General features: G+C 41.6%; 1 protein-coding gene across 1 annotated transcript in view; it reads right to left on the bottom strand.

Moving 5' to 3' along the window:
* MSRB3 (methionine sulfoxide reductase B3) overlaps positions 1-13,695 on the bottom strand; it is a gene marked incomplete at both ends in the record, with an annotated part of 81,972 nt that overhangs the window by 6,543 nt on the left and 61,734 nt on the right. The gene's annotated exons all lie outside the window — the stretch shown is intronic.

Here is a 13,695-nt window from a genome sequence, read left to right as displayed (position 1 = left end):
AGTCTCCCAGTAGATACCCATTAAACAGCTGTAACTTTTCAGCCACCCCTTAAAAACCTGTCATCATATGCTCCATTTCCTGAAGCTGGGTTCCCACATAAGAACCTGACAGGCTTTAAGGTCATGTCAACATCTACCAGTGCCCATCTAAAATCCCACTGACTATCTGTCCTTCTCATTCAGTCTCTTGCCAAATATAACATGCACAGGCAGCTCTTGCTCTCTATGTATTACACACATGCCCAGGTATAAAAAGCTTCCTTGTTTCTTCTTCTAATATCTGTTAAGCATTTGCTACTGATGATTTCATAAAATGACTTGCAATAAGCTATTAAGAAACACAGCAGCAGCTATGAATCACTGCATGCAGATGAATAAAGGATGTATACAGCTTCCCCTAAGTAAAGTGAGTAAAATTTCCTAAGCAGTAAAAGGAGGTGTGGAAGCTATCAAGTTTTCTGAATGTGGGTAAAGGAAGTGTGTAAACTGGAAAAAAAATCCGTATATCTTCAGTTGTATCTTAAACCATTAAATATGGAAGAACATTTACTAGGATACAAGAATAACAGGCATAAATTTTTAAGAAATGCCCAGAAATGCATTTCCCTCCCTTTTTGCAACATCCATATAGTAGCACGCCTAAGCCTGCAATCTGAAGTCATTGCAAGCCCCAAGTCCTATGCTCCCAAGGTGCCTACTACCATCACAAGTGTTTCCACCCCAGAACTCACTGCAGAAGTAACTAGAGTAATTTTTTTTCCCCAAAAGTATTGCAAATGGAAGAGTTAAAGACAGCAGATAGACTAAGGAGCAAGAACTCCAAACAGGGAAAACATCCCACACGACAGGAACTCAAAACAGTGCAGCAATGACAACCGTAAAAAAAAAATTTATAAATTCTCCCCTCATGCAAAATATCCCTGCCAAACAAATACCTTCACAAACAGAAAAGGAATAAACATATGACAAGTTTTGCAAAAGGGGTTATCCTGTTGACAGAAAAATTGATGTCTCCTAATTGGTGGCTCCTTTCCAACACCATTCGTCATCTTCTTAGCTGGGCCTCTGTCTAATGAAAATTGAGGGCCTTCATAGAGCAGGTCAGAATATTTTTAGTGAAGCCTTTTTAGTTTTTTTAATTTGCTAATTTTGCAAAATGGACATATCAGTTTGCCCTTGTGTGATGGCAGAGAAGTTCCAAAGAGGGAGCTGTTCAGCGCAACCAACTATCGGATTGTGTGGAAGCCTTCGGAGGAGGAACCCTTCAGTGTTGCAGAAATTCTCAAAGACAACCCTGCCTCCTCCATGAGAGCAATAAGGGGGAAGCTTCAAAGGCTGCTACACAGAGATTGAAGCAATCTGTGTCTTGCTGAGAAAATTATCTTGTGAGAAGGGTTTGGAGGAGACGTGTTTATGTCAGCTTTGACATTAAAGAAAGACCATCCATCCTCCTTTCTCCAGACTTTTCCTTTTGGTCTTCCCATTCACCACAGAAAAATTATTTGCTTTGGATGCACTCCATGCACTTTTAAAAAATGAAGTCATCTGAAACCTATATAAACAGGGAAGCTGCTCCTAAAGTAGCCTTTGTACCCAACTGGAGTGACTTCAGTTTAGGCTGTCAGTTCATGTTACATGTGACATATGTTCCAAAGGCTCCACCACTGCCACATATGGTCCCCAAGACAAGGACTAGGAAACAGACTGTGCCTCTACAGTGTGGACTTGTAACTCCCAGTCAAGCCATCTCTTCTTGAGTGACATGGTGGGTGAGGCACCAGCATTACTGTGATGAACCAGTAACTCCATGAGGGTTGACCTGAAAACTCTGCAACAGAAAAGGTACTGAAGGGCACAGTGAGACACACTGTCGCCCTGTTTACCTTAAGAGGAAGACAAGTAAACTGCTTATTGAGTTGATGAGGCAAACTCACCAGGAAAATCAATCCCTCTCTGCTGTCTCATTTCCTCTCTCCTGAGATAAAGTGGAAAATCCATTTGATAGTTTGCTAAACCTTCTCTGGCCATTTTCTCTACTTCAAAAGCTTCCAGGAACAAGCTGTAGAAGCAGTCTGCTTGCCTGCACATCAGGCAACTCCCAGGGACGTAGAAAGCCAACCAGACCCCTGTGGATTCTTCATATGATGTTTCTGTCTTTATAAGTGGTGAATGACCCAGCAGTGGCCTCCACTTCGCAAGCCTCAGGCTACCTCTCCTGCTGCCTCACTGGCTGCTGCTCCTCCACTCCTGTCCTGCTGAGCGCCTGCCTCCGTCCTGCTGTAGGGCTGCAAAATGGCTGACTTACTCATTTTAGACGGCTCTTAGCGGTGCATTAAAGCTTCAGCCTGCCTTTGAAGGTTATCTGGCTACTTGGAAAGGGCACGCTTCTGCAGGAATGGGAGGGATGAAGACAACTTTGGATCTCCTGCTTCTGCTGAGTTGAGAGAAACACTAACCCTTAGCACTGCAGAGACTGAGCACTGGAGGAGACCCTTTGCAAACCCTGGAGACTCAACCCTCCCCGGGGTGATGGCTTTCTGTCAGGTCTAGCTCACCACATCTGATGGGCAGCAGGAGCAGGGCCGCTGTCTTTTGAAGGATGGTAAAACATAACAGCTAGGAAGAAATAGCTGCTGGAGGGAAGGGGCAAAGGGTAATTGCAGGAGACAAGATGGGGGTGGGGAGAGTCTCCCAGCTGAGTGAACAACTTCAAATGACATTTTCACTTCTCTGTGTGTGTGTGAACAGCAGCTAAGATTTGTGAATACATTTATCCTTGAATGTAAAGTTTAGTTTGAGGGGGAGTATGACACAGTAACAGTCAGCAACTTTTTATCACATTATAGACATTTAAAATGGGCTAATTCTTATTTTCACAATCACTTTGCATCACACTGGCAATATAAAAGGGATTTAAAATAAGAGTCTGTTGTGTTTGTGCTCACTCTGATGACCCTTTACATGAGAGTCAGGCCACTATGTCCCAAGGGCCAGCTTCTGGTACGTTAATAAGCCAGCCACAGAGATGAATAGTTTTTCACATACATAGCAAGTATCCTTTATTGGATCTAAAATACACTAAATAAAGCAATGAAACTTTCTTCTGTCAAGTACTTAAGTGAAAACCATGTATAAACTGAACATTACTGACAGATCTTTTCCGCTCCATCCTGCATGAGTAATACAAAGGATCTTATGCTGTTGGGTGTCACACATACTGAGTCATGTCCTACTCTTCCTTGTTCTCAGACATCCCCCAAATATTTTGTAAAAGCTGCACAGCATTTCTAAAATTCATCCCACACCCCTTCACTGAAACCGAATCTTTCGTTTTTCATAATGGTCTCTATTCTGGCAAAGAGGTGACAGCGGTTCATGCCTCTTTGTCTTAGAAGGCTTTCTTCAGAGCAGAGATGGCCTGGTACTGCCCTGGGCAGCAACAGTGTAGAACAGGGAGGAAGAGAAATGTTGCCTTTGGTAACCTATGCTGGATGCTGCTTTTGCAGCCCTGGGCACGGGGTTTCAAATCATTCAAAAGAGGCATCTTCTTTCTCACTTTCAGACCTCCTATTCCAGGCACTGGGCACAAGGTGGGTGTCACCACAGACAACACGGGCAGCCAGCACACAGCAGTCCCAGATTGCTGACAAAGTGAACAGTTTGTCTCCTTAAACTGAGATGCCAAAGCAGTTGTAATGCCTGAGTAAGGCAGTGACAGCAAATAGTGTGCCTACAGTCCAGCCCCCTTTGTGCATTCCTGGTAGAGATATGAAACCCCATCAGGAGTAGATTGTTTCTTTCACATTAACCCAGAAGTTCTAAAACACCTTATCTCATGGGCTACTCCAGGACTCTTTCTTGGGGCAATTCGGACCGCAAGCAAAAAAAAAAAAAAAGAAACATTTTGTTCCCATAAACTTTTGGAAAGGAGTCCAGCTGTTGATTGATTCATCAATTTTCGAAGCACGTCAAACCTCCCTCCAGTTTTGCAAGTTTGCACACCTTTTGTTGTAGATAGATCTCCAACGTCCTAATAAATGGATGCAAGCACTTAGACATCTAACCGCTAAAATATAAGTCTGTAATTACTTGCAGAAGCAATATGGCAGGCTGCTTATGAAAATCAGCTCTGCTAGGCTATTTTTTCCCCTCTCCTGAACTAATATTCCTTTTGACATTTTTTTTTGAACAGCACAATTGCAATCCCGAAGCATCTACTGCTCTGTCATTATTCCCATTTCATACACCTGCCGACTGGAGACCTCCACGGTTTTTCAATAACTGCGATGTCTGTAGTTATGTTTTTAATTTTAGATCCCAAAGAGATTAAGTTCAACCTGCATTTTATCATTCTTTGCTGTAATTATTCCAAGCATTTACTTCAGTGAGTTATTTACAGATGGAGAAGTAGGGGGAGATGGAAGATGTTAGAACTACCAAACGGCACCAGATGGAAAAGAGGACCTTGACCTGAAAAATACCTTGTTTCTCTGATGTGCTGTATTTTTAGAATTCTGATTCCCTTTTAACCTAATGCGGATTAATGAAAACCCAAAGGCTTTTTAAGGAAGAGTCTCATCATTTATCTTCACTGAGAAGCTATGTCTGTGTAAAAACATAAAGCGTATAGGATTAAAAAAAGGTAATAAAGCTTCTGCTTTGAAACTGCTGTAAAGCTGAAGGGCCTTCACTTTTTTCTTTCTCACAGGTTTATTGAAACAGAATCTGAAAGACACAGGCATCCACAGCTGTAACTTCTCACATACAAGTTTAACGTAGAACTACAAAGTGACATATTGCTATTATGTAGAATGCCTGTGCAGATACAGGGCTTTTTTTGGCTAACATCCTGGGTTATTTTTCACAGTATCTCCATGATGATGAATGCACAATAAATATTCTTATTTACAAATATTTTACCATCAGGTAACACTACTTTCAGTGGAAGTTCATCTAATTTACACAAATGTACCTAAAAACTGAATCAGTCACAGAAACATTCTCATTCGCCTGCAAATGACTTTACATTGGATATGTATTCCACTGGGAAGAAAACAGTCGGACCTTTCCAGTACCATTCAGATATAAGAAGGATGACATGGTTCTGTTTTTCAGCAGAATGTGCAGAGCATCGCAGTGGTAGCTACGTTGGGGGGCGCAGAGACAAAAAGAAAATGAAGCTTAATTTTGGAAGGAAAAGTAAAGAGAGGGCTTATCTCTAGCACACTACCTGTCACTAACAGCAAAGTTGGGCTACTGCAGCAAGCAAATACCACTCTGACAGAACAGTGTGGGAAGGAAGTTTTACAAAACAATTGAACTTCTAATACCAGCTTTTATGAGACAATCGTGATCTGTTTTTTTCTTTATGTTTCTCACTTGGGAAATAAAAAAGTGGAAGCCATAAATAAAGGTGGTATTTGTTTTCTTCCACTATGGCACTCTGAGCATCAAAACAACTTACTATGAAACAGCATATGCAATCCAGATTTGTTTCTTTGTTAGTGGGAGGAGGTTATTTTGAAATGATTGTTAAGGGAGATCTGAAACTTAACATCTCCAATTTCATTTGACATCTGAATTTTTCAGAACAAGAGTGGCCCTGATGTCTCTTGAGCAATGAAAGCATGGGGCCTGCTCTCTTCAGCAATTAACAACTGTATCACAATACTGCTATTGCCCTAGTTGCTTCCTTAGCCCTTTCACTGTGCTCTAAAATGCAGCCAAATACGAGCTGTCTGTTTTAGAGCCTTCCTCTGAAACACTCCTGACATGTCCAATGTCTGGGATGCTGTTAAAATCAACAGGTAGGCAGGAGCTGGGATCTTCCTCAAATCTTCTTACAAAGATTGAGTTACTAATGGTTTCTTTCTTAGTTCAGGTTCAACAAAACTACTGAACCTAACTCACTTCCTCCCAAAGGATGGGTTTCTCCCCTCATCTGAACAGTGTCTCTTGTTACTTTAAATCATGGTTAATGTTTTTAAAAATAGATCTTACACATAAGTCAGCTGTAGATCTTCAGCATCAAAGGAACCAAACAGAATCATGTGAAGCAGTGTAACCTTGAGCTATATTTTAAAATGCCATCAAGAAATGTCTCAAATAGTTTTTAAAATTTACTGTTGACCTAGTAACCTCAGTCCAAAGCATTAATCTTTGAATAAATGTTTTTGTTTTCCTTCCAAAAGCAGTATTGGTAAAATAAAGGTACATATTGCAAAATATCTTGCAATTGGTATACCTGTGAGTTATCTGTTCACTTCACAATAACTGAAGCTTTCAAACAGGATGAGTAAATCAGGATAGCAGTAGAACTGGCAGGCCTTACGATGGACATGATTTGACAAAATTGGAATCCTAATGCAGTGTGTTCGCAGAGAAAGTAAAAAAAACAGCAAATGCAACCTTGTAATAATAATCAGCATCTGGCATTGAAATGAACAGCAGTCATAGATGAAGTACATATTTGAAAAATTTGTCATGGGGTGTTTCAAGTAATGAATATCCACAATTTGTTTGTTGAAATATTTTCCTGTAGTACTGTTACGCATGTCTGGAAAATAAAGTTTGTAAAGAACAGCTCAAACTCAGTTATGCACTAAAACTGAAACTACAGAGGTAGAATTCTGACAGAATTATTTTTAACTCAAAAAAAAGCAGCCCGTACTGTCTTCCTTTTGCAGTTATATTCCTTCTACTGAGCAACATGCCTCCAGCACTGAGTGCTCTAGCAGACAAGCACCCTCCTCATTACAGCTGGACAAATAGGCTCTCATTGCAGTTGTAAAGTTCTGAAACAAGGGAAAGAGTTATTACACTGATTAAAACAAAAAAAAAGACAAAGGTCCCCTTTCTTCTGTTTACTTTAGATATTGAATGAGATGTCTTGGTGAGGGAACTTGGTCACAAATAACTAAGAAGGGACATAATTTTCTTGGCCATCAAGGAAAGCTTTTGCAAGGATTTGGGCCAAGACTGGGGCAGTTAGCAGATGGCAATGTCTGCACAAGTTTGAGAGAAGAGAGTACTGAATGGCAAGGTGAAGCCAGAGACACAAACCACCAGGTCTGCTGTAAGGGCCATTTGGCCAAAGGACAGGACTCTGCAGGAAGGTGGGATATCGTTCCTTCTGATGCTACCATGAAGTGGTAGAAAGCAAAACCTTCCTCTTTGCCTAATATTACATCTTATCCACTAAGCTAGTCCTTAAAATAGATACATTTCCAGAGCAGGATTTTCATCCCAGTGCAGGAATATCTCATCATGAGCTACAGTCTTGTCAAGCCCTGCAAGGAACCTTGCCACAAAGCCCTTCTTCACCTGGGAAGTGCAGAAGCTACTCACTGCAGCTTCATGCAAAGACTTCCGAGGTACTTCTGCCACCTTGGACCTGGTACCCAGGGTAGCTTTACATTGCCCCCTGCTTAAGATTTTCTCTCTACAACACATGGTTGAACACTGCACTGTCACACACAGAAGGATGCAACAGCTATAGGCACTGTAGAAAATCCTAAAAGAAGAAAAAAGGAATGATTTGTGGGGTTAGATTGTTTGGAGTTACTGTTGGTTTGAGGGGGGGAGGTTTAAATCTTTTTAACAACCTCTTATGCAAACAAAAGGAGGTAGGTAATAATGCTGACTAGAAAATAAAGACCTTTCTTCACAGAAAAGCCTGACAAAAACAATATACATGTGCACACACACTCCCACACACTCCTTTTCCTTTAAGTTTTCTGTGGAAAACTTCAGCTGTACTTTGAAAACTTCTGAAAACTGAAACTATTGAAATGGAAAAGTTCATATTTCAGATTATAAAGTTCACCTCCTGTTTTGCTTTCTGTTACAGTTTCTAAAGCAAAGCATGCCCTTTCTGCTAAACCCCGTATTTTCTTTCAAGAAAGATTTCAAAGGAAAACTTTTCACAGCCATACTATGGAGCCAGTGACACAGTCCAAGGAAACAAACAGCAAACCGCTTAGAAACGATCTCATGAGGAACTGTTCTCCTTTAATGGTCTGCTGGGGGAAGCCCAGGTTGCCTCTGGAATCACCCAAAGACTGAGCAAGTGCTAACATGGCTGCTGCACAGATCAAATCAGCACAGGTCTCTTACTTGCTCAGGTGACTGCGCTATTCCTTACATGACTGTGTCTTGGATTTCTTCTTTTTCTTCTGGACTAGCCTTCTATTATTAATTATTATTAATTATTTTATTTTTCACTTGAATAAATAATTTAAACAAAACAAACATACTGTACACAAACTGCTCAAGACATGGAAGCAATTTTTAACCTAAGCTAAGAGCACTTGAAATTAGGCACAGTACAAATGGTCACAGTGGAAGTCAATTATACTCACTAGGTATTTTTGCAGACAAATACTGTTGGTTTATAAACACACAACTCACTTCAGGGTCTTGTTTTCTTTTCTGCTGTTCTAGGTAAAGAAGTAGGTAACAGGGAGTAATTGATGCAATAAGCAAGAGGAGAAATAAGAGAAGATTTAGAGAGGCAGCAAAAAGGAAATGGGCCAATGTGCAGGAGAAAATCAGTGAGAGGCAAGATGCGAGGAGTGGGCATGCAGTCCTCTAATAGATGCATGCAGTATCTCAAGGAAAGCACTCCATACTTGTGGGGATTTGTCTCTATTACACAGAGCCTCCCACAGCACTTGGCCTGCTGAAGCTGCAGTTCACATCGTCAGCTATGGACGCTCTTCGGATACTCTCTTCTGTATCTTTTTTGTGTTTCCTGAGGCATTCTCCTCTGGGCCATCCTGATGTCCCAGCGCCCCGGTGGAGCAGACGTGCCAACTACGCTGCAGGGGCACAGGCCGCCACGCGGTGCCCGTGCTCAGGGCGGCCCCAAGAGCCTGGGCGCAGCAAGCCCGTGGCCCTCGCACAGCAAGCCTGATGCGCAGGCCAGCTGCTCGGACCCTCTGAACATCGAAAGTGGCCATCTCCCAAATGAAAACCCTGGAGGGAGGCGGCAGAGGGAGAAGAGAAAGGAAGTGCTGGCAGGCTATGGCGTTTGAGGGAGAATAGGATGTGCAACATCACCACCATTCCCGCTTTCCTGCTGCCTCTGGAAGCGCTGCTTGCGCCGAGGGTCTGGAAAAGCGGTGAGTGGGAAGGTGCTCCGGCCGTAGGGAGCAGCCCGGCCTGTGGGGAAAGCCTGGCCCAGGCCGGGGGTGCGGGGGAGGCGGCCACCCAGGCTCCCCTGGGGCTTCCTCAGAGCCAGCTGCCTGCCCAGGGTGAGGGCAGCCCAGGAGGGCCCAGCGGCACGGGCGGGAGCAGCGGCAGTGCATAGCCTTGTTCTTGTCTCCACCTGCTGATTTTATAAGCAAATATACCCAGGGAAAGTAACCTTACACATAAATACACGTGCCAGTTATTGCAGAGCTGTGTTTCACGGCTCCTATCTAGGAGCTCCAGCTGCAACCAAACACTGTGATCTGGGAGAGGAGAAGAGAGACTTAAAAATGGAACGGGTGACCAGTTTTTTTCTGCTTTTTCATCCAGGCTTTTGGAAAACAAGTACGGTGCCATTCTGCCATCTGTTTCCTCCTGTTCAAAGACATTCAAAGGTATCACAGAGCTCTGATGACCAAGGGCAGCTAAGCGCCATCATTTTGCACAGGGAGGGAAACGAAGGCTAACAAAGCTCTTGTGTAAGTAGGCAAGCTGGCACTACCATCACTCGATACATTTCTGGAGCTCACATGTCAAAAAGCATCACCTTCAATTCACTGAACCCTTCAAAGAAGCACACACCAGGGCATCAGCCTAACCTGGTGCTCACCCTCCTCAGAAAGGACTCAAAAAAGACAGGGAAGGCATATACAAAGGCATTTCTCATCAACTGCTAAACAGTCCAGTATACTCGCAACCTTAGTTCTCGGCTTTATAGCAAATGAGTGATTAAAACCTCATGGGACAGGCTTGCAGGCTGCACTCTGAGCCACTGGGGTGCATTTTCAGAATTGGACAAAAATATTCTGAAGTGGATACCTGGAAGGGGCATGGGCAGCAAGGGGAAATATTTTCAGGAAAGGAAGAGTTTAAAAAGATTAAGAAAACCCTCTGATTAAAATTTTAAGAAGTGCTGGCACAGATCAGTTTTCCTGAAAAGCAGGAATTGGGCTCTATGCTGGCTCCTCAGATGCTATTTGGAGACCTGAAAAGCACAGTCATTTAGAAAGCAACTTCTTCAAGGAGTCCAGCTAAAACTACAAAGGCATGGAATTCCAGTCAGACACAGGAAATTCTTAGGGGAATACAAGAATTTTATGAGTCAGAAGATAAAAATCCTTCTGAATACCTAACTAAACTAATCTAATGAAGTAGTCATCAGGAAAGGAGTGTGATGAATCTGCATGTCAGGAAGGACAAATTTAAACAAACAGGAAATTGAACAACCTGAAGGTGTTTTCATTTTTACTCCCTCTGCCCTGCTCCTTTTTTTCTTTAAAGGTGCAAACTGAGTTGACAGCTGCAGAAGCTGCTGTGCGGGTCTGAGGGGACTATTTCATTTTAGATGAAGTTTCAGTTTAAAAGCAATGAATAGCCTGCCTTCTTTTTGCAAAGTTGGGAAGTCATTTATTTATGATTCATTATTTGCACTGCTGTAGACCCTACAGGCCTAGAAAATTGCAAAGAAATACAGGGAAGGACAGTCCTTGATGTGAAGTTTATAACCTAAGATTTGGTTTCCTCCCTGGCATGCAGAAGTGAGGCTAAATGCTTCCTGTTAGATACTTTACCCATGCTGGTAGCTAGAGAGAGGGTTCAGTCCTAAACGGTACAGCTGGTCCTGGTCCAGCTTCACACTGGGGCACATGCTTAGCTTTTGACATGGAAAAGTGGTCTGAGAGGTTTCCAGAGAGATCCTTACATCCACATGGGCCTTGACTTCAAGTACAGAGCATTTCACAACCAGCTGTGTGAAGCAATATGATACAGAATGCTAACTCCTCTACATTATGGAGCCAGGCATCGTCTAGACTCAAAAAAGCAGCGGTTTACATATGTGTAGTATTGCGTGTTGGATGCCTTTTATAAGGAGTGAGGAGCTTTTTCAGTTTATAACCTTTTTATTACAAATTCTCTCATTTAGGAAATAAATGCTGGCAAATAGCACTTTGCAGAAATCATGTTAGAATTCCTAAAACTACAAAGATTGCTACTATTCTCACAAAGTTGCTTCTACACACTAAAATTAAGTTTGCATTAAAGCTCTTCTGTTACTTCAGGTTTACTTCAGCTTGAAAGAAGTAAACTTATACAGAAGCCAGATTTTTTTATTTGTTTCAGTGACTGTTGTGATTTCAAATGTCTTCATTCCAGAATGGAAAAAAAGAAAAAGGAAAATTCTCTTTAAACAAGGCTTCCTCCAAAACTGGTCTTGAGTTAATGAAAAAGTTTCATTATACAAAAAATTCATTATATGAAAATCAAAATACTTTATTCTAATTTTGATTTTTGTGTGTGTGTGTGGTATTGTTGGATGCCTTTTTCCTACTAAAAACTTCAGCTAAGAAGTTGTGCTAAAATAATTTTGAGATGGAAAATGAAACCTTCATCCCCAAAAGACAAGCCACTGGCATGGTCTGATGTGCTGCGGTAGACAGTATGTTAGACATAGACTGAACTGACTGCAAACTACTTTTATATAAATTTAGGACACTGCTTAGTTTCCTATCTGAACTGCCTGTCTGGACCCTCCTATTTGGGGTTGATTTTGGACTCCACTTAAAATACTAATTGTTTATATTAAACAGACAAGAGAATGTGTGATGTATTTTAACTGTCAAAAGTGTTGTGAACAGCAGCAGCTGGAAGAGGAATGTTTAATCCACTCCGTTACCCCAAGCCTTTTAGAATCCTGTATCAGCAGCTAAATGTTACTCTTGCAGGCACGAAAAACAGGGTATGAAGGGGCAGCACTGCAAAGCTGCTTCTACAGGAAAAAAAAAGAAGGGTTATTCAAAAGCCATAGCATTGTCATTCTTAGGGCAAAACAGAGCAAAATCTAAATCTACAACAGTATTGATGCATCTGTGAAAGCTGTGCACATTTTTGTGTGGCACAGCTCACATTTTGTGGATCCTTTCTTGTGCTGGTTTGTTCACACTTAGCTGATGCTAGAGGTGTGATGCAGGTAGTGATGGGAGATACCACTTGAACCATTCACTGTATGATACACCTAAAAAAAGGAATCTTGATACTATCAGTTAATGTAATACTCTTAAATCTTCTAGACAAGTGGTCAGTGGCTTGTGTGGAGCTGTGAGTAAGGATAAGTTTCCTCCCCTATGCAATTTATTCTCACAGGGCACCTCAAACACATGCTTGGGACACTTGCCCCGTGATAATTGTTGCAGCATAAGCTTGTGCTGGGACCAGCTGGGCCCAAAACAAGGATAAGAGTTGTTACTTAAGAGAGGTTAATAAAGGCATTGCTGAGTAACAGGATCAAGTTATTTTCAACATTTATAAAAACTTCAAATTTTCAAAAGCAGAAAAAAAATCCAACCACAATTATACTGTTTTGCATACTTCCTTGAGGAAATCTGAGTAAAACAGCAAATCAGCTGCACATGGACAAATGATCCTTCTAATGTCAAGGGAAAGGAGGGTCTGAAACATTAAATAGAGAGATGCATGAGCTTGTGCAAACTGCTGTAGTGCAGGTTTTCCTTGGGAGACCTGACTTCTGCCGTGTGGTTTGGGGTCATTTTTTTTAATGCCACATTTACAGCACTGATTTGGCAAGTTCAGGAAAGGAACACCGCTTTTGTTCATCCCATCAGTCTTTTACTTGTCCAATTGCCACTGCTGTATTAGTAGGAAAAATAGACATAATGAGGTGTAAAATAATGCTTTGCATTTAAAGACAGCGCTGTACTTCACTTTAATATTTACTTCAAAAGTAAACTCTGCTGAAACCTTGCATAAATAGCACCAAGTGAGTTTGCAAGGTATTCTGAACTTACTGAAGCAAAGTCGATTCACACCTCATGCACACAAGTGCTTATTTGGTTGCTTACTGCCAAAACTTATGCGAGGAGAGCCCTGGGATGAAGCAAGTAGAGAGAGAGGTAGGCGAGTCTTGACTGGAAGAAGAATTGTTAATAAAACAGAAGTTAGCCAACAGAAACATAGTCCACACCAACTGATATTAAGCTAGAATAGCTAAATTGAACAGTAGCTGCAGGTAGAGATTTTACTTAGATTTTAATTTGATTAAATACTTTTTACACTTCTTCCAACTTCTCATTTTCAGCCTTTCCACTTTCTTTCTTCTTCTCATTAATTTTTCCTTATGCTACAGGAAATACTTCTTTCTTTTCTTTTTCTCTCAAAAAGGCAGAAAACTGGGTGTCTGAGCTTCCACTCAGGCAGTGTGTGTTTGGGAGTGTGAAGTCAAGGAACTATAGCCTTGATTAGATTTTGGAAGGAGCTGTACAGAGATTTTGTTCAGGTTTGAAACATGAGTTTGTGGTTCCTTCTAGAAGGAAAGTCTTATAGACGCTTTCACCAGAGAAGGCAAAATACAGAATCTTGACACGGGTTCAGTAGGAAATCTTTCATAAAAACAGGTTTTTAAACAAAAGAAACATGAAATGCTTACTTGCTGGAAGCAAACATTTTTGTAGGGATGTCTCCATTTCACCGAAGACCCACTCAACCCAG

This window comes from Phaethon aethereus (genome assembly GCF_964289735.1).
Source record: "Phaethon aethereus genome assembly, chromosome: 1".
NCBI classification, from domain to species: domain Eukaryota; kingdom Metazoa; phylum Chordata; class Aves; order Phaethontiformes; family Phaethontidae; genus Phaethon; species Phaethon aethereus.
This window is presented reverse-complemented; position numbering and strand designations above follow the sequence as displayed.